Source organism: Ciconia boyciana, chromosome 9 (genome assembly GCF_034638445.1).
Source record: "Ciconia boyciana chromosome 9, ASM3463844v1, whole genome shotgun sequence".
In the NCBI taxonomy this organism is placed as follows: Eukaryota; Metazoa; Chordata; class Aves; order Ciconiiformes; family Ciconiidae; genus Ciconia; species Ciconia boyciana.
The window spans coordinates 46,057,735-46,084,583 of NC_132942.1; the positions used below are offsets into that span (position 1 = coordinate 46,057,735).

The 26,849-nt window shown below is 45.9% G+C and overlaps 1 protein-coding gene across 1 annotated transcript in view; it reads left to right on the plus strand.

Annotated features, from left to right (window-relative positions):
- Positions 1 to 26,849, plus strand: part of ZFHX3 (zinc finger homeobox 3) — a 693,289-nt gene that overhangs the window by 415,461 nt on the left and 250,979 nt on the right. Inside the window, exon 8 of the mRNA XM_072872994.1 lies at positions 1,867 to 1,980. The gene's annotated coding sequence lies outside the window, so the exon portion shown is untranslated. The remainder of the gene's footprint in view (positions 1 to 1,866; positions 1,981 to 26,849) is intronic.

Consider the following 26,849-nt stretch of genomic DNA (forward strand, 5'->3'; position numbering starts at 1 on the left):
AGAACCTTTAGTGAGGGATGTTCTAGAAAAGCTTTTAGAAAATCTGATTCCACTATATCAGCCCAAATCTCCCGTATTAGCGGGGCTGTTTCCTCCGTCAGACAACTCAGATCTATACGTATAAATTCTTCTCTTGGCTTTGAGACTCGTCCCCAAGACACCGTGTTTACTCATCTGTGCTAATTCAGATCGGTCCGACAGTTTTCTACCGGTTTGCCCGTTCGGGAAATCTGACTTTCTGGTCTGTAATTCCCACGATCGCTCCTAAAGCCTGTTTTAAGATTTGTCACCTTCTGATCCTCTGATACCAAGGAAGAAAGAAAGTTCAGCAATTTCATATTTGAGCTCTTTGAAAACTCTTGAGGGAGCACTGTCTGCCTCTGGTGATTTGTTGCTCTGGTGTATGAACCTTCCTGACCTCCTCCATAGTGAACAGCAGTGCAAAGAATTAATTTAATTTTGCTGCTGTGTCCTTATCTTTCTTAATTCCTCCCTTTATGCCTTGACCATCCATCAGCTGCGCTAGGTGACTGACAGGTTTCCTGCCTTTGTGTTTGAAAAGTTTTTATGAGCTCTCATAACTCTAACAATTGTTCTTCGGGGCCTGTTTTGGCTTACCTTATCATGGTTTTGCATTTAGCTTGCTAGATTTATGTCCGTCTCTATTTTCACTGTTTGGAAACAACTTCCATTTTTCTGAAAGTATCTTTTTTATTTCAAATAGCTTCCTTTTTCTGTTGTTTATGTTTAAACCCAGCTTTGAATCAGTGCCATTGTAGCCTTTCACCTGCTGCGTCTCACACGCGTTCGTGTCCCATAGTTGTCGTGCACCACGCTGGGGCTACAGCTCCCTAAGTCAGGGCGAGAAGGAGGCATCGTGGTCACCGCGGCTCTGCCCGTGGCCGGGCTTTGCAGGCTGGCAGGTTGCAGCCCCAGCTGCAGAGCGAGCCCGTAAGGCTACAGCCGTCAGCTGGCCAGGGTTTCTGGCCCCAGCCCATGCTAGAGTTCTGCTGCTTTTTCTCCCTGTCAGGTGCCAGCCAAGGCCAAGGCTGATATTCAAGCGGTCAAACAAGACTCTCACCAAGAAAGGAAATGGTAAAACGCATTTGAGTGTAGAAGAAGGTAGACAGAGGAGTAACAAATTGGGGAGAGGCAAACAATGTTTCACTAGACTTCTGTAATTCCTATACATAAATTCACGACAGCTGCAGAGGTGGGACTGGAACAAGAACCACCATCGGAATGGAAGAGTTCTGGAGAGTTCTTAAGAGTTCCCGTCCTGGAGACCTCCTGGCATCGGTGGCATCACAGCTCCTGTTCAGTCATCCAGCTGGATGCCAAGCTGGGCGCTGACAGTGACGCTTTTCTTTGGGAAGCAGAAGGCGTCTCATGAATCCAACTGTTTCTCCTAACTCTTCGTTGTGTTTGTTTTCCTTCCTTATGCATCCTCTCCCCTGCTTGTCCCGTGAGCAACAGTACTGAGCTGCAGCGGTTCAAACAGAGAAATAAGACCACAGAACTTCTGTCTTTGCTGATGGATGAGTCAGAGTCCGTGGTACAGATAAACTTGCGGTTTTATCTGGCAAGGCCACCTAAATGCAGCCGATACAGTCTTTTCTATAGTAAGCCAGGAAGCGGGGAAGTGCAGCTGTCTGGACCACAACACGTAGCTATTGTATAAAGGTGCTACAGGTCAGCTTTCGGTTGCAGGAGAGGTAGACCGGTTGGGAGCGTTGAGTGAATTGGAGCTGAACTCTGATAAAAAATATTAACAACTGCATGCTGTAAACAAACTTCTGGTTCTTTTGGTGCATTATTCCAAATTCTTCAGGATTCCTTATATACTTCATATTCTTTCATTTACAGGCATTGGTCTGGAGAGTTTGTACCAACTTTTTGCAGTCTGAATAGGAACCATCTCCCCTACTCCGCTCGTTGGCGCTGACTCTCGTGACATCATCTCCACATTTCCATACTGAGGTAGGGAGATCTTCTATGACCTAATTTTCTTAAGCCTTGTAGAAGTGATTTTTGTGTTGGTAGCCCTCCTGGGATGTGTAATGTAAATAACGTGGATTAAGAGATGTGATTACATGTAATACAGCCATGCTGTTCTCAGGCAGAGATTTGAGAGTTCTTTGTGTCATTTATCCTCTGCCATTCTGGTGAGCAGCAGTGTTTGCTTGCTCTTTCTTCTAATGGCTCTATGGTTTTTTAATAAATGCCATCTGCATGAAGTTTTTCTTAGCGCCTGACTTGCTGGTCAGTAATGTTGGCTCATCTTATTTTCAATGCAGTAAGATGTATTAAAAGGTGTGTTTTGAACAAGAACATCTGTAATTTTTTTTATTTTCCTGGATGTCTTCAAGCTGATACCTTGGCAGGTTATGGTTCTATGTGGGCTGGTGAGGAACCATCAGGGCTCTGCTATTTATGTTGGCCCTAACTGTTAGTTTCTGTCATTAAAGAACAGGCCAAATGCTTAGTGTCCTTGGCTTACTCTTCTCAGCAGGAAAACTGTCCCGTGGATTTCTGTCATAGTCAAACAGGCGTAAGGAAAGATGAGAAAATAGCGAGACTCCTGACCTGTTTCATTTTGCATGTGAATTGTTGAAAGTAAGTCATATTCGGATGGTGTGTTTCAATTCTTAGATATTCAGTTTCCCAAAACTATGGTAAATGATCTGCTGGCAGAAAAAAGATCTTCCTGAACATGGGAAAAAATATCCCTTCTCTTCCTACTAGTCTCTCCACCATTAGGTTTGGCACTGAAAAAGTACTTATTGTCCAAATGTAGTACTTTCATTCAGAATTATTTTTTATGTAGCTAGAATTCACTGAGTCACTGTGAAGTACCTAGTTTTAATATATCTGTATATCTTGAGTCATTATAAAGTCATTTATAATATCTGGGATACTCCGTAATATCAAACTAACCTTGTGTAATATCGATAGCAATAGAAAGATTAATGGTAGGCTTCAAAAAATACTCATCAATATCCTCTATCTAGATTAAAAACTGAGAAGTGTAAGTTTGGAGTTGGGTTTTTTCCTGTATTTACTTCTTGGGTCTTTTATCCTTTAAGGAAGCTTTCTCTCTTGCTTTCTTCATACGTTTTTATCTGAAGTATTTTGTTTACAACATAAGTGCACACTTCAATTTCTTGAGAATCATCAGACTTATAAATTAAATTGAAACCTTGGGAAATTCTGTGATGGACAAAGACATTCGTTCTCTTTGCGCTCTTAATATTTCAGAGGACCCGGCGTAAAGCATCTACCTTTTCCCATTTAGTCAGAAAACTTTTCAGGCCTTTGTATCCTTGGGGGGGGCCATGCATGATGTTCTTCAAATGTTGTAAACTGAATCCAAAGATGTGGGTGAGGAATATTAACACTGGAATCCCACCTTCCCTGGGCTTGAACTAATATTCTTGACTTTGATCTGAGAATGAGAGGGGAAGATGGATGGAACAGAGAAAGAACAGAAAAGCAGGCAGAAGGTAAGAGAGGTGGAAGAGAAGGAACGATAAAGGAGGCTGAAATGGAGAAATTTTGAAACATTTTGGAGAGAGAACGCGTGCAGTTGATTGTGCCTTTTTCATGCTATTACGTCTTGCCGAATTTTATTGTATTGTAAATTGTAAGTATTCTTTAAAAACATCCAACATCTACGAATGGAATCCATTTGGGGACAAACCTGTTCACTGTTTTCATTAATGACTGTGGCAGAAAAAGCAGCAATATGCTGAGGGAATCCCCCGACCGCACAGCTTCATCGGATCGGCCGTAGAGTGGGAAGGCTGGCTGTGAGAAAGGGAAACCAGACCAAAGCAAACCTGGTATATGGGCGAAATGGAATAAAGAGGGCCAGTGAACGTACTAGATAACTTTGTGGATGGCTGGCCTGAGCATCTCAGTTAATTTAAACCGCGGGTTTAATTCTATGGCAGAGACACGTACACGTGGCGAAAAGCAGGCCGCGTGGGATGAGTAGGGAAATGCCCCGCTGCAAGTGGAGGTAAGATGGACGCCTGTTCAGTTTTAGGACATCGGTACGCACAAACTGCGCTCGGCAAGCAGGCAGCTGTGCCCATGTTTGTACTGATAATCACAATATTATTATATTTAGTTTATTTATATGACAAATGTGTAGAAATGGGATAGTTGCTAGAATCCCGGGTACATATCCATTTTCACTGTTTCCGCTGTTTTTTAGTTTTCTCTTAATTGTTAGAAACTTTCATTTTCAAGCTGTGATTTTCCTCCTGAGATGAGTTTCCCGTTTAAGCACAACTGTGCTGTATTTCAGGATAACAACGCAGTAGTACAAATTTCTGTTACTGAGAAATATTTCTGAGCTACATAAGCGCTGAACAGTTAGACTAAAGTTTGGCAAGGAGAAAGCCTTAAGAGGAAAACAGTAGTTCTAAATGTCCATGTGAAAACTGGCTTTGGTTTAGCAGAATTGTAACTTTTAAAAATTGTACAGGTGGTACAAGCAGGTACAATTTTATTTTACCAAAGGGGAAGATACCGTGAGGCTCACTTGCCTCCAGAAGAGACCCAAATCCTTAACCGGCCTCAGGAAGGAAAATGGCCAATTTTAGTTCTGTGAAGAGCAAGCAGTGTCCGTAGAATACGGCTCCGTTACCTTGCCTTGTGAAAAGGACCTTTCTTCTGCATGCTGGTCTCAGTTGTCCCTTTGGATCTCAAATAGGCTTGGTTATTAAACTGGAGGCTTTGATTTCAGCCTAGCATGGTGAGGAAAATGCCATTGTTCATATTGCTGCTATAGTTGTCATAGATTCTATTATAGCATATTATTATAATTACCTGTTTAGTGGCTAATTGCTCCTCAGTTAGTGCGAAGAAAGGGGAGAAAGTAGGACCAAAGCTGTATTTCAGAGTACAAGGGGCATTTAGTAACACCCAGAACTCTCATTTTCTGAAGCTGGCGAGTCACATCCTTTCATATCACCGGGATTTCTTTTTAACACCTTCTGCTAGAACAAACAAGGAGTAACAGAGCCCAACTTCAAAGATTCCTGGGCAGAGGGAAAGCTTGGCAGGAATATTTTTGTTTTCCGGGGCACTGCGTCAGCCCGCTGAAGTTCCTATCAGATCCTGCCCTCTAAACCCTCTGTATCGCTGCCACGGCATCAGCCCTGCTGCACTTAAAGCACTTGCTGTGGAGGCACCCGGGGAAAATCACCGGGCACACCGCGTCCCCCGTCCGGCGGGAGGACAGGGGTGGTTGGAGCCGGATTCGCCCCTGCCGGGCTGGTTTGGTTTGAGGCCGTGGTAACTGCTACATCCAGAGAAATTCATGCTTCCATATCAGAGGGCAAATAACTTCTGCACTGCAGCTTTCTCCTTGAGGAGACAGGTTTATTTTGCAGGCAGGCAGCGGAGCACATGCTCTGAATTGCAGGTTTCACTGACAGGAAGGACAAGGCTGGGAAATCCTTGTTTGTTTCTGGGGTTGGCAGGTACTGCCTAAAGTTTGATCTGTTCATTGAGCAGGTGAGAAACGTCCTTAATCACTGCTGAACATCCCAAATAAAAGATTCCCCCCCGAGCCATAGCCTTTCTATTTGCTAATATTTTTCCAGGTTGTTCTTCAATTTAAGTATGTCTTGATCTTCTGGCATAAGAATATAACGTATTTTTAGTAACTTTACTCAATTTTATTTCTATACTGAAAAAAGAGTGGGAAAGTAGTTGTCGCTCATCACCTGGGTGATATGCTGGCATATATGATAGACAGTTCTTGTGTGATTTCACAAAATACTTTTTTTTTTTTTTTTTTTAACTGGCACAAGGCTCTTTCAGAAGCTACTGTGAAAATATGGCTTTATTTCAGTGGCTGCAAAACCCTCTGGTCCCACATCATAAATAGTCCAGCAGTGGTCGGTAGGAATCCCTAGCAAGCAGCAAACATTTCACCACTATTTGCAGTGTTTGCAATTCAAAGTTTGGTGATAAGGACTGGGTGTAGTCTAGGATAACATTTGAAGATTCTTAACGATTCCCGTTTGTTTATCTAATTGTGAAGGTAGATTAAACTATACTGCGTAAGGTTATCCAGCGTGTCCTTACCATGTGTAAATTAGAGAGGTTTCCTTAAACATGAGCTGATTCGGTGGTTGTTTTCCTTACTGGAAGATATGGACATATGGCAGGCGTTGAAACGCATGGGAGATTTCCTTCCAATTTCTTCAACAGATAACATCTTTGTCTGTCTTTAAATGTCTGTCTTTAAATGTTTTAAGCTATAGGTTCTTAGCTGGTGTAAATCAGCTGGAGTTAGTGGAGGTACCTCACTAGACACGCACAGAGCCGAAGAGCCTTTGCCCACGTCGCCCAGCCTGCCGTAAGAGCAGAGGACAGAATGACAAAGGGGGCTGAAACACAGCTTCCTTTTCCCCTGCTTCCCAAAAGTGTAAATTACACAGACTCAGAGCCCGGAAGACTCCTGTGACAGTGGCACGCTCTCAGGGGTGCTGTATTCGGGCTCCCGCGCTTAGACGCCAGCGCAGGGAGCGTGTCCCCGGGCTGCGCAGACGGGCTCTGTACCTGGTTTTGACCTCGCAGACTTGCACGCTCAAACTACACGGGGAGCTTTGGGGCTGATCACATACTCCTCCTCTCCCATTCATATTTGCATAAAAATCCTGTTGACAGATATGCAAGCTATGCCTCTGTGATATTTAAAGCCCACGCATACCATTTAAAAACAAAAACCATACAATGTAGATTATTTCAGGTTTTCCCTTATTTGATAGATCCTGATAAAAAGGCCATGCTTGGATTAAATCTTTTTATTCTCCACAACCATATGACAGTTTAGGCGACATTAACATTTGCAAAATAATTTGTTTAAGAAATAACACAGGAGGCGAAGACATCGGAACAGCCTGCTGCAGCAGGTCTAGCCTCCCGCTGCTGGCGGGGCTGCGCGCCGAAGCTGCCGGGCATGGCGGCAGCGCCTCGTCCCCGGCGTCACCTGCAGCACGCACCGACTGCGAGCCCTCCCTTCAGGGCTGCCCTCGCTGTTCAGCCGCAGGACCGCTGCTGCTGTTTCAGAACGGAGGAACAATGTGAATGAACTCAAACGATTTTAACAGTTTATGTTTACAGGCACTGAAACTTCTTTCCTCATTAAAGCCCATCCAGTAGCGGTAGCAGTAATTGCGATATTAGCAGCAGCCAGAGCGGGAACAACGAAGACTCCTCTTTTGGCCGATTGCTGGCATTTCTTTGAGGCTCTGTAAAGACAACGCTACAACATCCTTACACAGCCCACCGGCTTTGTAGCAGCTGTCTCCTTGGAGCCTTGGCACGGGAAAGGACAGGCATGTGTCCAGGCGTTTTCCAGGCTGCAGGGTTTTCTTCTCTTCTGGTCCCAGTGCTGTGAGACCCCTCCTTTCAGCCTGAGCACCCTTTAAATAGATCATTTGTTTTCATTATAGGTTTTTGCATCTCTGCCTTTCATTCTTGTTAATGAATTTCTAGGGTCTGATTGGAAAACAAAAGCTAAATACAAACATAAAAAGCGATCTGACAAAGGACACGGTTAAGCGTCTGGCAGGCTCTGCCGCACTGGCTGGAGCGAGGAGATGGCCATTTGCTGATTGCCGGGGGTTGACACGACTTGGTTAGTATGCTAATCTAGTCCTCTGCATTTAACATGCAGCTCAGGTCTGAGCAGGCTCAGCCGAGCCCCGGCGCAGGGGAAGGGGTGTCTGCCTGGCAGCGCGGACCGCGCCGCATCCCTGACAGACACATCCCAACATCGTGCCTGCTCCTGCCATGCGCTCGCTCCCCCTCTTGCGCACCCCCTCTCCCCCTCCCGCCCTCCCTGGTGCACGCACACATACATACCATCCGAAAAGCTTTCTGCAAATGCTGAAAAACATGAAATGTGGAAAAGCCATGTTTGATTGGCTCGTTTCTCTGCCTCCGCGTCCCCAAAGATTCCCACTTTAATAGACCATGTGTTTCTGCTGCTGGAGAAGCCCAGAGTGTAACGTGCCAAAATCCAGCAACAATGAAGTAAGACGGAGTTTAACATCCAAAACAAAGAGATGGCATTTTTGTAGCTCACTTACAACACAACAGTCACAAGATGGTTTAAATTTCCCTCTATCCTCTCTCCCCACCCAACCTCAGCCCAAGAGAAAGCCAACATTTATTAAAATCCGTTCGTTCAGGACAGCAATCAGATGCCCAGGCGGGAAGGAAAGCTTGCTCCCGGTATTCCCGATGACTGTCACCTTTCCTGTGCGCTTGGAGGCAGAGAGCTGCAACCCCCCACCTGGAGTAAGGGCTTCCGATTTCCAGAATTAAGGAAGGAATCGATTCCAGAGCCAGTTCCCATGGTCAGGTCCATCAGGTCCTGCAGCCACAGGAGAACTTAATTCCTCAAGCTCCCTTTTCTTTGTTTTCGTAACATCACAGCAGTTCTGGAGAGGCGTATGGAGAATCATCAGCTCCTGCTTGCATTCAGAGTATGTCAGAAGTTGCATTTTCAGAGAGCTCGTCAGATGTGGGCAAAAACAAGTCTCCATCTGACACATAAGCAGACAAAGCTGTTTAACCTCTGAATTATAGCACAGCTCCATAGTTCTCTCTTCTGTTGTTTCATGCTCCAAGCAAACTGCTCCTTGCAGTTCTCCCTCCTGGTGCCAAGCACGTATTCCAGCTGCAGCTCGGCAGCGCGGGGAAATTCCTTCCAAGTCCCCGGCAGAACAGTCGGTGCTTTCTCCGGAGCTGCAGGCTTGATTGTCCTTGATTATTTTATTTCTTTGGCTCTGATCCAAGATGTTCCCTGTCATCATTTCAGTGTCTTTTCTCATAATCCCTTTTCTAAACATCATCAACAATTAACTGATTCTCTCATATCTACAAACACATGCACACACACGCAGGCGCGCATGCACACACACTCCACTGAGTCTCATCAGTGTCTTTTTTGCCTTTAAGTATAAGAAATTACAGCTTCTCATTAGCTGAAGAGCATGTTTTGAAAGGCTTTGTGTTTACTCACTTTGCAAGTGATGCTGGCGCTTTTAATTATTCTCCTTTTGCATATCATAAGCGAGCAGCGAGCTGCTCCAGCCAGCCCGGGCGACGCGTATTCCCAGGAAGGCAGGAGGAAGGGATCGCGCTTTACCTCACTGCTGCTGCTTTCTTCCCTTTCTGTCAGCCAGCCAAGGAATCCCCCCAAAGCTCTTACGTAGCAGATACCAAAACCGTGAGTCACTTTTCGCTCCCGGAGCAGTAAGTCCACCGCATCTGTGTGCAGAACTGCGAGCGCGAGGCTGGGAATCTCTCCAGGCTGCTGGCGTGCCCCGGCACCAGTTCTCCAGCGGTGACTTTGTTTTTCCTGCTCTGGCTTTCTCTCCTCAGCTCCCTCGTCTCTTCATTCCTTTTCATGCCGTTCCCATTTTCTTCCTTCCTTCCTCTCCATCCGTCTCCGTTGCTGGCAGCGGCAAACCCAGCAAGATCTGGGTCCCTCTCGCCTTCTGTGGATTTTTTTTCTTTTTTTTTTTTCTTTCCCCCGTAACTGCAGCAGCCTTTGGCTGCTCACTCTGCCAGGTTGGATCACCAAAGACACACGACTCGCTCACAATGAATAATCAATACAGATATTGATCTGCGGAAAATGTTTGTAAATTCCTGAAAGGGGAATCGGGAACAGCGGGACAGGGAGGCTTGTGGGGGACGACAGGGTGCTTCGGGCAGCGGCTGCAGGCAGCGCCTGGCCAGAGCCCGCGTCCTGCCGCCTCCGAGGTGACGGGTGCTGGAATGCGTGCGCGGGCGGCGGCGGGTGTGCGCGGGGGCTTCTGTATTTTCATTTCTCTACAGCTGCTTCCCCCGAAGAATCGGGAGGCGAGCAGCTGAGAGGCCCCGTCGGTGCCATGCCTTGGCTGCAGTCCAGCACTGTTTTGTTTCCATCATCACACGCCACTTTTAAATTTGCATAAATACAAGGGTTATTTTCCCTTGCGCCTCCAAAAAGATTTAAGAAGGTGGAAAAGTATTTCTGTAAGGAGGGATTACTGGTTTTAGTCATCATTTTCAGGATTTACTTTCAAATCCATGTATTTGCAAGAAGGGGAGGCAGAGGGGAAAATAAGGGGCAATAAGAAGGACTTGGAGAAGACTAAAAGCTGTTTGAATGTGGAAGAGCCTTAGACTGAAAAAAGACCCGTTCTCCAGCAGGGACCTGCGCACGCCCGGTTCATGCACGTGCAGCGTCAGGTCAGACCTCTCCGGCCAGGGCTCTTCCCATCTCCCCGTGAGCGGGTCCACCCTGGCCAGAGGGTGGGGATGATAACGGAGCTTGGAGCTGCTCTAAAGGTTGTGGTTGGATCCATCTCAAGAGCAGCCTGACCCCGTCCTGAGGAGCCATCTCCCGCCCGCCTGCCCGCCGTCTGACGGCCCACGTGGCGCGTGGAGCACCTAGCAGGTGACACTCGCCCAGTTTGCTCCTGGCGTAGCCAACCCTGCTCCTACTGCAGGAACGTCCTTGTCGTCTTTCTTCCACCTTCATCCCTCCGGTTTTTTGTCTTTCTGGGGAAAGGCATGTACCAAAGGTATCGAGAGACGTGGTCTTGGGATCATTGAGTATTCAGCCCCCTTTCTAATGCTTGAGGTCAGCAATGGAGACCCTAAGGACTGCTGAGGGGCCGGGGACGTGTCTGCTACACCGGGCAAGCCAGGCGGCCGTTGCGGTGCCGCCACCGCCGTACCCGTGCCCAGGGCTGCCCGTGGTGCGGCCGGTCGGGACGCCCACGGCTTCTCTGACGGCTTCTGGCTGGAGACAGCCTGGTGGGGCCATGCGGGCCTTCCACCGGCCTCCCGCCTTTCACCAGCCTCCCACCGCTCGCGGGCCACCTGCACGCACCCGCGCGCGCCTGCGCACCGCCTCCGCGCGCTGCTGCGCGCGTCTGCCCGCGGTCGGCAGTAAAACCTTCCTCGGCCGACTGCGGTCCTCCCTTCCTCTGCCCGCACGGCCGCCCCGTGCCGCGGCAGCCTGCGATAGCCATCTCGGGCGAGGCTCCGCGCGGGGATGCAATTCCCGCACCTCCTCCCTGAGCGCAGCTGCCGGCTTTATCAGCCTGCGCCAGCAGCGGGGAGGCTGAGCGCGTTCGTTCTCTCTGCAGCTTCTGATTAGCTCCCGCAATCCAATTAGCAGAGGCATTTATATCACAAGGGGCTGAGGTGCCCCTGCTCATCACGGCGGCTCAGAGCCAGTCATAAATTCTACCGACACTACATCTTTCCTGTGACATGGATTAATTACAGCTCCGGGCCTCCAAGAGGAGGTTTGCAAACGAAGGTGCCCATGAAATAAGAATTTAGAGAAGGCAAAGCAGAAGGAGTTTCCCGTTCGTGAAGGATGAGGGGCGATGCGCTGGGTGGCCCAGGGCTGGGGCACCTGCGGGTGGTGCGGCGAGGGGCCGGGGAGGCAGGTGGACCGAGAGTGTGCTTTATTAACAGAGGAAAGCAAATGGAGGTTGGCTGGGGACGTTATGAATCCTGCGCCCATGGCCGTAATGAGAAATTCTTCATAACCTTTCTTTGTATGCTCTGCTGCAGCGCAGATGCTGAAAGTGAAGCTAGAAGAGCCTTAATAAAATTACATTTTTCCACTTGAGATGTTGCAGGCGCTAGACAGTGGCATAGCTTCAAGAGGCGAGCGAGGCACTGGACCGTCAGGAGGATTCGGCGTCGCAGAGATCAGTGCTTGCCATCAGGGACACGGCCGCCTCCTCTCTGCCGTTCCCAGAAGCTCCTCCACGTACAATTCACCTTTTTCTGATACTCCTGCTCTAGAAATAGTCGTTTTCTGGTGCCCTCGTATCAGCTCTGCTCTCGTGGGGCAGTACCCTCGGTGTTGATCCCTCAGGCTGTAGCGTCAGCCCCCCTGGAGGTGGTATTTCTGCAACGGTGAAAGAGCAGGTTGGAAACAGGCTGTGGGAGAACACGCAGGAGAGTGGTGGGATGAGGGACAATTTGTGTCCTCATACACCCGGTTCTGTAGCTCTGTGTTTCTCCTTTACACCCCGGTACCTGTCCGTTCGTGTCACCTGCACCGGCGCCTGGCTGTGCGTTTGTGTGTCACCTGCTTATCCAACTGTCTAAGCACTTGCCATTTGTGACGTCTGCTTCGCTGTTAATTTGGGTACGTATCTGGCTGTGAATTCGTATACGTACCTATCACACTCTGCCGAGCTGGGACGCCACACAAGTGTTTGATCTGTTGGTTTTTTCCAATCATATGACAATTTAATGATTCATCTAAGTTATCTATCCATCAATCGGTTTTTAATTTATCTATCAGTCAGTGTTTTTGTTGTTAAGTTTCCATGCGTTTATACTCTTGCCTGTTATTGAAATATAATTACTGAAGAAGTCCACAAAACTACCTTTTAAATGCATGGGTAGCTAGGAATTTTAAAGACATGAGGATGCATATTAAATTTAGTAGTGTGTCAGCTCCATTTGATCTATTTACTCTGGTCTGCTGACAGATCTTCTGTGTAAGCAAATATAGTTCCTGCTGATAAAAGGGTTTGGGGTTGGGGTTTTGTTTGTTTGCTTTTAACTAGGTGAAGGTAGCGGTAGCCACAGCACAGCTCTGCCTGCGAAACAGTTGTTCTGCCATTGAAAGGAAATGTTGTCTAGTCTTTCAAAACAAAAATTCTTTTTACTGTTGTATAATAACAAGCCCTGCGTTTGCTGACCGCTACATTTGTGGTTTGTGGTCAGACGTGAGCTGGTTCCCCAGCCGATATCCCCACGAGCCGATGGGTGTAACCTGCCGCTGGACAAGCTCAGACGGGGAGAAGGTGGGCGTTGGTGAGGGATGGGGTAATCGGCCAGCTTACCAGCCCACCTCACAGATTCCTAGTCAGCTGAAGTCTTCACGTTAACATTTATGCTTTTCTTTATCTATTACTTTATATTAAAAGAGCTGCAACAGCAGCTTCGTATCTAAATTTTTGGGGATGAAGTCATTAGGCCCTGCGATCCCGGGGTTCCCCCGACCTTAAAAGCAGCAAGTCTGTAGATCTCGGGGCTGGACTTGGTCCTATTTCAGATTGCCTCGGCTTTTGCCACTTCTGAATCACACGCCCGCGGTGTCATCGCTTTGGGAAGATTGCTATTGCTACATGTTTATTTTCCTAAGTACCGCCAAGACTTTTCCTTCATTGCTGTGTAACTGGACTTCTAATATGACTTTCTTCCACATTTTAGTGGACCACAAAATTACGCTGGTACGATTTCCTTTTAACAAAACCCTGACAAGGTTTTCCCTCCCAGTCAGAGCAAAATGACAAAATGACCTTCTTCCGGCATAGTATTTTCATAGTTATTTTCTTGATTAAAACTGGCTGAAAATGTTTTGGCATATCTTCTTTCTTCTCCCGCCCTCCCCCAAAACGTCATTTAAACAAAATGGATAAAACACATCTATACAAACACTTTGTGCATTTTTTTCCAGATCTACTTGAAGCAAATCGAGTGTTGTGTTTTGTTTCTTTACATTGTCTATTTTAAGATTTTTGTTTCGTTTACTTTTTTGTTCCAAGTTTTCATATAATTTGTCACATTGCCCTATATGTTCTTTCACTGACTACATGAGCAACCTAACTCCCTGTGTTGAAAACAGTGAAGTGCATTGCAGCACTTTTTAACAAAAAGCACTTTGATGCTTTTTTAATGGAAAGAGGAGGTTTAAAAACAATATGTGAGTGATATCAAAGTAGAATTTGTGGAAATTCTGTTAAAAAAAAAATTAAATTTGTTTTAGCCTGAGTTGAGATCAAAGAAAGTCGTAAGTGTTCTGTGAAATGAGAATTCTCTGTTTGGGCTAGTTTCACCTCTTGCATCTTCCGGGGAGCGAGACGCTTTCTGCAGCACCTCCTCGGCGGTCGCCCGGGCAGCCCGCCCTCAACCAAGGACAAAGTCTTCTGCACGGCCCCAGCACGAGAATGTGAAAACAAGCTCGTTGGGGCCGACAGCAGCTTTTACCAAGCCATTTTATTATTTTCCAGGATGACTTTACTGAATGTCCTGAGATATGCACGTGATTGAAACAAAGCATAGCAACTACTCAATTTGAAGAGAGATTTTATGCAGGGAAATTGAAAACATTCATCCTGTTTCTACTCCTTCGGGTACAGTAGTCATCTCGAGCTAATTCCTAAACTTGCCGAGGACTTCCATCGGTAGAACACGATGTCCAGCGACTACCAAGAATCAGTAAGTCAGAAGGGGCCAAGGTGTTGAAGGTAGATGGGTGCTGTGAGGTTTTGTCACTGCCTTCATGCATGGAGTATCAAGTGGGAAAGAATTTATTTAAACCTAAAGCTTGTTAATTTTTTTTTCCCCCCCTAGGGAACAGTTCATTCAAATTGCAGTACAGTGATTTTTCTGGTAGTGGTGTAGCTTGGTATAGATCTATTTAACTCCATCCACACGCAGAGTGTCTCACCCTATACCGGGCATAATTTGTGGCACGGCTGCCGCGCAAGGAGAACAGGCAGATGCGAGTGTTGGGTCAGAGACAGGCACACCTCACTTCTGCGGCTCCCGGTCCCACATCTCCGTGTGCTTCATTCATTTTATATCCTTCTCCTGAGAAACTTCATTCTCTCAACCTCAAAAGATGAAACCTGGCTAATTTCTATCCTGTTTCATGTCATTCCTGTATCAGCCTCCCACTGCTGTTGCCTGGATTTCAGTCCAGAAAAGTGCTCTACAGACTTGGAGTTGTCGGCACCCATCTGGTGTGAAGATGTAAAATCCGCATCGCTCCCTTGAGAGCCTCGGTTTGTCTCCAGCGCCTGAGGGAGATGGTGCTTGACCTACATCTCAATTTACCGTCACGTTGCTTAGTCAGTACAGAAAGTGTTCTCTTTCTTGATGGGTGACTTTATTCTTTTATAAAATTGTCCTACATGAATTCTTCCTGAAAAATACAGTTTAGAGGGAGTATTGTCAAAAATTCTGTCTCTCTCTATACTTTATTATCCCCTCATTTTTTTTGTCATTTAACTCCAATTATGGGATGCTAAGTGCTTTTGGAAATTTCATTGTTAATATCTTCTTACAGTGCTATTAACGTAAATCAACGTTAATAGTGTCCCAGCAAGTATAAAAGCAATCAAAAATTCAGTACTCACGAATCATTCTGTAATTTCAGCATAAAATGTTAATAGAAATAAAATCCAATACCATAAAATATCGGCAAATTCAACTTTAAATACATGTGATGAATGACTTTACCGTTCTGCAGCATCCCATGGAATTCTGCAATGTGAAGCCTTGTATTGGCGAAGGTCTAACACACACCGCTCCCTCCGTCACCGCCTTCCCAGCACAAGGTGTGTGTGAGATCTTACTTCTCCAGAAATTAAAAATCCATCTTCACTTACAATGTGGCGTCTGTATTCAGGTGTTTAGTGGTAATACGAAGGATTACTAGGAATCTGTTAACTTATTCTAGCTAATAGAAACTCACTGCTTCTTTATTGCCATCAGCCTGGCTTGAAGAGCTTCAGCTGCATTAGGTTTTATTGAGATTGGGATTTTCTTACAGACAAATCTTTTAAATCGGAATTTAGATTGTGACAATCCATCAGTTATTTAAAGGAAACTGCTAGGAGAATGGTATAGATTTCTCAAGAAACACAACTGTGTTGGCCTGAAAATTCAAATTCAAATTACCATTAAAAGGGAAACAAAATCCCCAAAGTGATACATGAACAATTGTAGGTATTTAACCTCTAATTTATCACCCTGTCAGTCTAGAATCTTTTGATTTTATTTTTTTTAATTCACTTGTTTTAATGGCTTTGGGCTGTTTGTGCTGTAGTCTTTAAAAACACGTTGAAGAACCGTTTGCCGATAGAGGTAGGTGCAATACCTGCAGGCAACGCAGGGTTAGGTCTCGTTTCTCTAAGTGGCCAGACAAGAAGCGCCGTGCAAGCCTGAGATTTCTGTGATCACAGAAGAAGAAAGCGACAGTGAGATACCTATAAAGAGAGTTTGTTTGAGAAAAGATCTCCTGGTCATTATATAGACACCTTTTCAGTCCTTATTCCCTTTTTTCCCCATTATCTCGGTGTAACGTCCATGTCTCCAGCCTCTGGATTGGTCTCGCTCTGCTCCCTTGGTTCTCCTTCTTCTTTCTCCCCTCATTTCACAGGTTTCTGCAGCAGAGCCGTACAGTAGAGTTTTACAGACCCTTTGAAGTCTGAGTGGGATTTTTGTGACATTTATAAAATACTTACGAGATGTTAGGAAAGTTTATGGTATCTTGAGGTATCTCATAAGGGATATCAGCAGCTAAACTGGTCTGTCATCGCTGTCTTTGTGCCCGCCCCCACAAGCATCAGACAAACCAGAAACATTTGGAACCTTTCAGTTACTCCCTTTTGGATACGTGTTGCCCTGGAAAGTTAAGGTAAATGCTTAAGAACTCGGGCTGTCTTGGGCTTTGGATCCTCATATCTTACTAATCTTTTGTCTAGAACTTCTAAAAGGAGTTTGCATTATAATAAAGCAAATCTGCAATTTTTTTGTGAGCGTTACTTTAATTCTGGTGACACGGCAGAGTTACCAAAATCCTTCTTAAATTGGACATACATGGTCATTACATTTCCGTTAACAAGTGGCCAGAGTGTCAGCTAACTCAGGGCTCATCCAAAAGCTGCAAAACCAACTAAACTGGCTGTGTCGGAGCCGGCGGGAGCTCAGTCTTGCTGGGCCAGGGCAGCATCGTGCCCCGGCAGCGGGACTTGAGTGGGCAGCCACCCATCTGGTTATCCCACCTGACCTCAGAAAAACTCTTTTCAGCACCTGAAATAACATGTAATCTAGTCTGTAAATGCTCCATATTATTTATTGCTGTTTTAATGTAAAACATTTTTCTTTTTGAAATAAATCTGAAATCAAAGGCTTTATTCACTAGAGTAGCTACACAGTTTTTCTTTGAATGCAGAGCACATTGGATCAGCCCTTGAAGCGGGGAAGCCTTAGTTAGGATTAATGGATTGAAACCTGCAGAAGCACTTTCGTTAGGGTTTCAGTTAAAAATTTTCACGAGATTTAGGTTTTTAAGATACTGTGTAAAAACTTCCAACGTTTCCTCTGGTTCCTCTTTCCCTTTTTCCTGTCTTCTGCTGAAATGGAAAGTTACTCATCCGGGTAATTTTCAGGGTGAAAATGCCCCTGGAGTCCCACTGGGATAAGCGATTCAGAAACAGCAAGCGTAAGACCTTGCTGTGCATTTTACTGTGCCAGGACGTCTGTGTCGCTTCACATTACGGTGCCGCCATACTGCGTATCTTCTCATTTCTGCTTCCAGAGTAAATCAGACTTTGTCCTGGCCACGTTTCAGTGGTCTGAGCTTAAAAGATTGCTTCTTCACCTGCTTGGGTTTGCAGATTCTGGTCTCCACCTCATTTGTTGAAGATCGTAGTGTCATAAGAATAGTAAGGGAAAAACAGCAATATTTTCAACTACTTTTTTTCAGAAAAGTAGTTATAGATTAATGACTTCAGTCACTCAGTGGTGACTCCAGAAGATTCAGTGGTGAGGGATCAGTCTGCATCTAATAAAATGTACCAGCTCAGGTGTTGGAAACCCTCCGCTTTGCATTAAATCACGGAGCTTCGCTCCAGACCAGAGGGAGCGCAGGGAGCGCCGGGCTCTGCAGACGTCCAGGATGCCAAACCCTGCTCTCTCCTACACGGGAATCTCAGTTCTCCATTTCTCTTGAATATAACTGAGAGCAGAGGCTTGCCAACAGTTTTCACATTTGGCTTCGTAAAAAGGAGAGTCAGAGGGAATCCTGCCATAATAATATATACGAGGTAGCTGAGAAGAAAAATTCACCATATTCAATTAAATAATTTTAATTTAATATCAGAACAAGAAAATACAAATGTGAAAAGATAAAAAATATGAGTTTGACTAATTCAGCTGCGAGGTCCTCTGTCCAAGACCCCTTAAATCAAGGTTTGTGGTGCCTTTTGCAGATGATGCTTTCAGAAACACCGAACTCAAAGAGGAGGTCTAAGGTTAGCAGTCACGTTGCTTTGGGGTCTCGTCCTGCGCTGCCTCCTCCGACAAAGCTGCCATGGCGGCTCAGAGTAGCCCCGGGAGATTCAAATAAGCGCTAATGGATAAGATTTCTCGTACTTAACGGGTGTTTGCGAGGAACCAAGTTCTTGCAGTCAAAACACAGAACTTTTTTGAGTAGTTTGTAGAGAAAAATGTTATTTTTCCAAATATTTCAACATTTTCCAGTCTGCCCTCGGGTCCTGTTGATAATCGGAGACTTTCAGTGTGGTTTAACTTTTATTTTTGAAAATTCTCGATTCCCCTTCCGCTCTCAGCGTGGAAGAACGGTGGAAGGCCTTTGTCACCAGTAACGGCTGAATGGACCAAGCGAATCCTGGGGAGGTCTGGCGGCCGCTCGGGGCGGCGTGCTGCGGGTGCCGGCTACGGCCGGGACAGGCTCGGGCACGCCAGAGGGAGCAGCGATGGGGCATCCCACCGTCTCCAGCATCCTCCCCTGAAGGAGAAGGCACATTTGGAGTTTTAAGCGCAAGAGATCACCATATTACAAGGAAGCAAAAGAAACAATCTTTAATCCTTTCAAAGCCCGATAATATTATGTATATTGACTGAAGCCCTATGGAGTGGGCCTGGCAGGGCTTTTTCATTACTGCAGCACGCTGTAGCCTAGCTACCTTTGAAAAGTAACCAATATCGAGAGCCACTTGACATTTGCAAAGGATTATGGGTGTCCTCTCCATCTCTTCGCAAGTTCCCAAATTTACAATGGTCTTAATTTAAAAGTTAAGCCAGGGGATCAGTTGCTTAGTCTGGTGCTGGGCTGCCCTTTAAAAAAAAAAAAAAGAAAAAAGAGTGTCTGTGTGTGCCTGCGCGGAGGGGAGAGGTGGGTAATGAACCTCGCACGCTGGCGTCACCCGCCTTTAGCCTTCGGCTCCGATCGGCGGCGTTTAATTGTGGAAGAGGTATCTAAATCAGGATCAGGCGGACGGGAGTGGACGGTTTCATTCCTGCAGGTGCTACTGAGATGCAGGGAGCAGCAGCAGCTGGTAATGAGTTGGTGAAAATGAAAAAGGGACATAAGTAGCTTCTTTAGCAAATCCCCTGGAAATGACATGGAGCCTCTGGGATCGATCGGATCGATCCCTCCGAAGGCTGCAGGCTCCTCTCATCCGACTGCCAGCACAGGGAAAACCATAATGTTATTATCAGCAAAACTCATAGAAAACCTACCGGGGAAAACAGTGCTCTGTTTTCTTCCTCCCACGGGGCGGCTGTGGGGCCGAGAGCGCGCGGAGGGAGCACGCGGGGAGCGTGCAGGGCGCACGGGCTTGAGCGCCGTCGCTCAGAGGTAGGGGTACGGTGCTGGGGAGACCTCGGTCCGGTGACAGCTGCTATGACGGTAACAGCGGCAGTCCCAGTCCCCGGCGCGGCTGCGCTGCGTGGAGGAGAGCCCCTCGGGGTGCTGGTGCCCGCAGCTGCCCGCCAGCTGCCCATCTGGTTCCAGTTTAGGGCTTGCCTGCGGTGCAGCTGTGGAATTTGGGTTCGCATCCGCCTGGCCGGGAGGTGGGGAGCAGAAACCCGTCCTGCAGAGCAAGCACGGGGGGAAATGGGGCCAGGGATGGGAGGAAGGTGTGGGGCGTTCAGGTTTCTGACAAGCTGTTGGTCTTCCTCCCGTCGTGTATCTGCTGTCATCGGCCCTGGTTTGATTATGATTTGCTCTATAACGCTTTATGAGGCTTGCGTAATTAGTTTCATATCCTTAATCTGCAGCATCGACCGAGCTTTCTAAGCCCATGTTTCTGGCCAGGCTCTGAATTGCCTCCTCGCCCAGGGAGACGTCAGCACCCCAGTTCACAAGCAGTCCCGCAGCTAAATCTTTGCTGTCTTGAAGTGAAACGGTCCTCAAAACTGAACCGTTGTATCTTCTCCAGAGCTCTGCTGAAATGCAACGAGAACAGTTTTACTCCGAGACTTGCTCTGGGAAAAGTGGTCTTGAATCTCTCAGTCACATACACAAGTTCAAGGGGCCTTTCCTTGAAGAACTCAAAATTTCTTTGTTTACCTTTCTATAATCCTGTTGGGGAAAAGGGACAATAAATTCGTTTTATTACGTCTGTCCTGGGAAGTGTGCGTGCAAAGCTCAGAGACCCCGTAGCAGTGCGTCCGGTGCTCTGCAGGCCCGTGTCAGTGCGTGCGGTGCACGGCCTGGGGCGGGGGAGGCTGGGCCCCCGGAGCCCGGGCTCCTGTGCTGCTGGGCAGGCCAGCTCGGCTGCTTGACGCTGCAGCTTGGCTCACCCCAGGGTTCCCGTAACCGCCCGGGCTATTGCAGTCTTCGGGCTTTACTTTGGGCCCTGCACTAAAGGCAGCTTGCAGCCAAGAAAGAAACGGCTGGGAGGTGCAACCGGCTTTTGTCTGTGGCTTGTGCTCCACAAAGCGTGGTCGTTTGGATCTTTAGGACACGGTATTTAAGCTACGCTGCATCATTAGAGAGGTGCGTTGACATAACTGCGTGCTGCTCATGTACCCTCTAACGTGAGGACGTAAGAATATTTATTTTACCCACTGGAAAGTTTGCCAGTTTGTGAAAAGCCCTTATTCTCAGGAGTTACAAGCATCGCTGCTTCTACAGAATCAATTAAACTAACATCAGCTTAGTGTTTCCGAATAACAGATCTTAGAGGACTTATACTTGTTCGTATATGACCTTTGTAGCAAGACCATAAATTTTGAAATACAAGGGTTGAGGAGTATGAAATAAAACTATGAAATGAACTTAAGTTGTAACAGTATTATGGAAATACATGTAACATTTGTCGTCCGAATGGTTTATGATAGTAAAAATAGGAATAGATTGGCCACTTCAAATTCATAAACTATTAAAATGAACATGCAGTACTTCTAAAAATTTTATTGTCTGAAAAATTTCATTAATTTTGGATGCATTTGTCTTTCCCTTCATAATGAGCTAAATTGATAGATTCTCATAAACAATATCAATACCTGAAACATTTATTGTTTATACAGGGTGTAGGACATCTTGCCGAGATGCGCTTACTAGCACAGCCATCGTCTTTCATTTCAGTAGTTGTCTGACGGCTTTAGGAAAGGATGAAGCCCAGTCGACAAAGCCGACTGCCACCACACGGCAGCACCGAATGGCGAGCGTGGTGCGCCGGCGGGATCCTGAGCTCGGGTGGGAGCTGCCAGCGTCGCGGGGCTGTCCGGAGGGTGTGCGAGGGCGGAGAGGGTAGGCAGGTGTCTGTCGAAAACCTGCTGGGCTCCTCACAAGACGGGCTTAAACTAACGCAGTCCCACGAAGCGTGTCGTGGCTGACAAATCTCATGAAAAAATGCTGCACTGGAAAATTTCCAGCGGATTTTACAGCTGCGCTCAGCCCCGGTTTGGGACTGCGCGCCGGGTGCGGGTGCGCATCACGCTACCGAGAGAGAAAGACTGGCAATGAAAAGGCCATTGGTTGTTGGCGAGATCACTCCATAGCAACAAAAATGAGGACAATATATGGGCATTATAATCTTTCTGAATGTATTAGAGTTCAGATGAATTTTTGTACCTTCTCAACAACTTGATTTCTAAGTAAGAGCAAGGCAGGATTGCTGAAGCAAAGCGTTCGGCTGTGTTCTTACTACTTGCCTCGTTGAACTGTTTAATTCCTTTAAGTCTGCAGTGGGAAATAAGATGAAAGATACTATGGAAGAGCTAAATAGAAACTGTCCTTTGAAACAGCGTGAGAGCAGAGCTTTGTTGATAATTCTGTTTCTCTTATTTTAATAGCCATCTCCTTTAGGGTTGTCACGTTGTCACTTTGCTAGCAATGGAAACCTGCTCTTGCGGAGGCATCCCACCTTATACTTGCTCTTACTGTTAGAAGAAAAGACCCTCTCAGCACAAATGCTTGATTCGGAAAACAGTGACAGCAGAAATATTTTCCTTTAAATCCGAATACATGCTTTGGAGAAAGACTGCCTTTCCGGGTCTCCCCTCAGATTTGCCAGTTTGGGTCTCTTTTCCCTGCAGTCTGCTGCTGGCAGTCCCCTGGGATGCTCGAGCGAGATGGTTCCCAAACTGAAAACTTCTGAGGAGCAAAGGCATTGCATCACACAAGTACAAGCGTCATCGAAATTTATAGTCACAGTATAGCCAGATTCTCATGCTGAGCGAGCTAGATTTTTATTTTGACTCTGTGAACAGTAAATATCACGAGAGACTTAATGCATGGGCTATCGAGACAGGCACGGTCACCTCGCATGAATATTTTTTACATACGCTTTTTCTTTGGATTTTTTTTGTTAACATTTCTATTTGTCTCATTTCCCGTAAGACTTGTTTCATGTGACATTGTGAGGTAAAGAGAAAATATGGGATATTTTTTTCTCTAAAGCCCGGTGCATGATAAAATAGCACAGTGTTGGTGACAGACATACTTGTGATGGCAATCCCAAATTAGAGAGAGAGCAGCTGTAGCAGACTGTAAAAGCCTAACGCAAGTCCTGGGTGCACGGATTTCATGCCCAGGTGCTCGTGCTGGAGCGCAGCCGCCGGCTGGATGTGGTTCACCCCGGTAATGCTGGCAGCCGGGCCGCAGCGCCGGGCTTGGTCGCGGCGTGGTCACACTGCAGGGCACCCTTCGCTCCTTCAGGTGATCCTGCCTGTAAACTGTTGCCAATTCAGATGTAGCGGCATTATTCTAAAACCTGCTGGATGTTTTGGGTCTTTAATTAAAACCTGTATCTGCAAATGAGTACGGACTTCATCCTTCAAGCAGAGAAGGCTGCATTTATCATGAAAGTTAAAAATACATCCTAACTGTTCCCAAGTGGAGACAAATCTCTGTGCACACCACCAGATAAAACTAGCCGAGTTTTTCCTGTCTGTCGCTTGCAAATACACAACAAACCTGAATCTAATACTTTCCAGGACTTCCTTTAAAAAAGTCATCACCCTCTCACTGCCTCCTCCCTCCTGTAATTTCTGCTCACAGCCCCGTCAGTCACGCTGCTTTCGTCATGTTATCTCCATTACCCTTTTTGCCAAAAATGTCTGCCAGCTTTGGGAAAACTCTTGACACGCTGCGCAGCGCTTTCCTGCGCTGAGCTGAAACCTGCTCTGTATGCTACAGGTTATTAGGGTTAGCAGAAAGAACGTGCATTTATTTACTGAAGGTACTTTATAAATCAATACCTTGTTTTTGAACTCAGGTCAATAGGAATAACTCAGAAACACAACCAGCAACTACTGCAACCCTAAAACAGCACTTTCAACGTATTGATTTTTTGAAGAGCATCTTTTCCTGGCATTATTCACACAATGTTGATAAACAGTTTCATGCAATCAAAATTGTAAATAAGTACGAGTGTGCATGCACATGTGTGTGCACAAGTGCATGTCTGTGAAACTGAAAGAGCCTTTAATGTAGTGTGGGAATCATGAAAAAGCAAAGTCAGGAAGTGATGCGGTTACGGTTCTTATAAGGTCATTCATGTTTTCCTTTAAAGTTACAGGATAAAATGTATTGGTGTGGGTCAGGAAATATTAATATCATTAACTTGGCCTCATTTTGCAGATACAGTGTTACGTAAATACTTGACGATTTTTAAAAGTGATAGCTTAAGGTACTTGTTTGATTAAAAACAATAAAAAATAAATAAAACCAGAAATGCACATGCAAAGCAAGGCCAGTCTGGCCACTGGAGGAACTGGAGAGCTTTCTGCTTCCGGAGGTTCTAAATTTTGTATTTAACTCCACAGCTTTGACGTTACTTAGAAAAGATTTTTCCATCTTTAGTTTAACGGTCAGGAAAAAGAGAATGAAAAAGAGAATGAAAATCCAAAGAAAAAGAGAATGAAAAAGCCATCTCTGTTTATTCACCTTGGAATCAGGTTGCTTTTTGCTGTGGCCATACTCGACCCCGTAGCTAACAGACATCCGTACGGACTTTGCAAGAAGCACGTTGGAGCTTCAGAGAAAGTCTCCAGGTGCCAGACCACGCATCCCATCTTACCTCTGCAAGAGAGCTGTTTCCATCGTTGAAGAAGCAAATAGTTGATATTTAAGAATTATACTCCAAATTAATTGTCATTTAAAAAAAAAAAATAATTGCTGCTTGGGGTTTTTTTTGTTTCATTCTCCTTGACACAAAACAGAGACCAGGTCCTTATGCACTGATTTTTTTCCCATTTTGGCCTTTTTTTTTTCATTTGTTTTGGTTTTGGTTTCTGAGGAGAAACGCAAGGATGCTTGCAGTTGAATAAGGAGAGATTTTAAACGTTTTACAGTTAGGGTATAAAGAGGAGTATGTACATCAGAGAGCTTTTAACCAAGCGGAGGAAGATGCATCAAACTCCCAATAGCTGAAAGTTGAAGTTTGTAAATTAGTATGAGAGATACAGTGTAGATTTGTGAGAGGTTGGCTAGTTAAGCACTGGGACAAATTATAAAGAAACAGATTATTTATCACTTACAATATTTACATCAAAATTAAATCTCTTCTGAAGAGATGAGCTGAGTTTTATGAAACACTGATATTCTTGATATAAAAGTTATTATGTGTAATTTGATTTCCTGAGTTATTCAATAAATCACTCTAAATAGTTATAATGAATATAGCTTCTAGAAATGTGGGATTTCTGCTTCATGCAGAATTTCAATATTTTGAAAACTCCGAATTGTTCTGAAGCATAATTTTTTAATCTGATTTCCAGCAAACTGAAATACTTGTACTCTAATCACTGCCATTTGCTTAAGCCAGAAAGCCTCCTGCTCCCCAGTAAGGCCTGATGGGCATCTCGGCTCTGGCTGGTTCCGTGGGTCCCGATGTGGGCTGCTGAGAGGCTGGGTGATCAGCCCCGCTGGACCTGCGCGGATGTCATTTAAAGGCCCATTCGAAAGAGCCCAGCTCACGGTGGCAGCTTGCCAGAGCATCCAAAAAAAAATTAGCGTTACGTAAATAAAGGACTTTTTATTTAAGACTTAGCATTTTAGGTTAAATAAAGTACTATCAAAAAATGAGAGCAATGCGGAACTTCCCAGCTGAAGAGAAGCAGCAGGGGTTCTGTGCAGCCTTTGGGTTGAATTTCACAGGCTTTCTATTACATTTGTGGAGTTTTATAAACAATTGTTAGGAGACTTTCCGATCCTCTTTGCTCTGTTTTTGGCTTTGTCTCTTTTCTCCTTCACTCATTTTCACGCAGGAAAGCCAATTCATGCGCAGTCTTTCCCAGCTTGACTCTGGCCTGGGTGGGGTTCTTTTGGTGGGGGTACTGGAATCCCTCTCAGCCCTGTGAAGCGTGGCCAAAGGCAGGACAGGAGGCTTGGAGGAGCAATGCGTGGTGTGGAAAGCTGAGCGCCCTTTGCTGTGAGGCAACGGGTTTGCTATTTCTTTATCTTTCTCCTTAGGAGGAACTCCATACCGTCATTGGCATTATCTCCCCAGGTCGTGGTGGTGTTGGCATTCCTTAGATACCGTTTATCCAGTGTTGTAACAAATCCATTTTTGCCTCCAGTAAGCATTCCCTGGTTCCCATTTGAGGAATAAGGTAGAAAAGTTAGAACCTATAGCTGTGACCACCACCACGGCACAACGCCATGGAGAGCTGGAGGCTCGCGGCTGTGCGAGGCTGGTGGCTGTCTAGTGCTTGGTTATACCGAGGGGATGCACAAATGCAGAATCACATGGAGCTCAGAAGAGTGAGAATAAGAACAGGAGAAACCCAGAGTCATTTCATGAAGTCATACAGATGGTCTTCTTCAGTGCCCCGTTCTCTGTAAGATCTTCTGAAACAATAAGGTCTTCTGCAAGTGGTGTCTATGTGCAATCGGCACCCACCTGCCCCACCAAGGAGGGATGCCCCAGCTCCACCGCGCTTGCTGCGGCCGCAGCTCAGAGCCCTCACGGCCTCTCTTGCCTCCTGCCAGATGTGTAGGGCGATTCGCAGCTTCCAGTATTCAGGATGTCTTTTCTCACAAAAGTATGAAATTCTCAAGAAGCATCGGAAGATCTTGCTGTTAACGCAGATTTCTGCCGCTTCCTGACATCATAATGCCTGCTGTCATGGGAGCTAGCTCAAGAAAGAGTAAAATCTAACTGTACCTGTATCTTATCAGGGATGTTTTCCAGGGGAAAAAAATGCCCCTTTAATCAGCTATCCAAGCTTTTCAATACTGTATGCCTCAGTTAGTTTTGGGGGTTTTTTTTTAAGTTGGCATTAACATCCTCTTGGACACTGGAATTTATAGGGAAAGTCCTAGACTGCACCACAGCACAGCCTTGTTATTCTACTTATTTATACTCTCACAGTGCCTAAGGACACCCAGGAACTCCAAGACAAAATACAAACACAGAATAGCAATGCAGTCTCAGCCCCAAAGAGACACAGCCATGTCATGAATCAGCCAAACCCTCATACGCACGCTGCCGTAAGAGCCTCAGACTTTTATGACAACCCGATTGTGGAAGAAATCCTTTTATCTTTAAGCTTGCCGAAGGTCTGTTAAAGGTATGCAGGGCGATGTAGGGTTTTATCTGCTATTTCAGACACCGCTGTACTCCTATAAAGAGCTCTCTTACAGCATCTCCAAACTGAAAGTCAGTGAGATTATCAGGAAATCCACCTGCACATAGAAATACTAGGACTGAAAGGCATTGGTCGGGCATATATAGCCCATAGATCATGGTACAGGGAAACGGGCCAGATGGCCCCTAGAGGGGCATCCCAGTCCTGTTTTC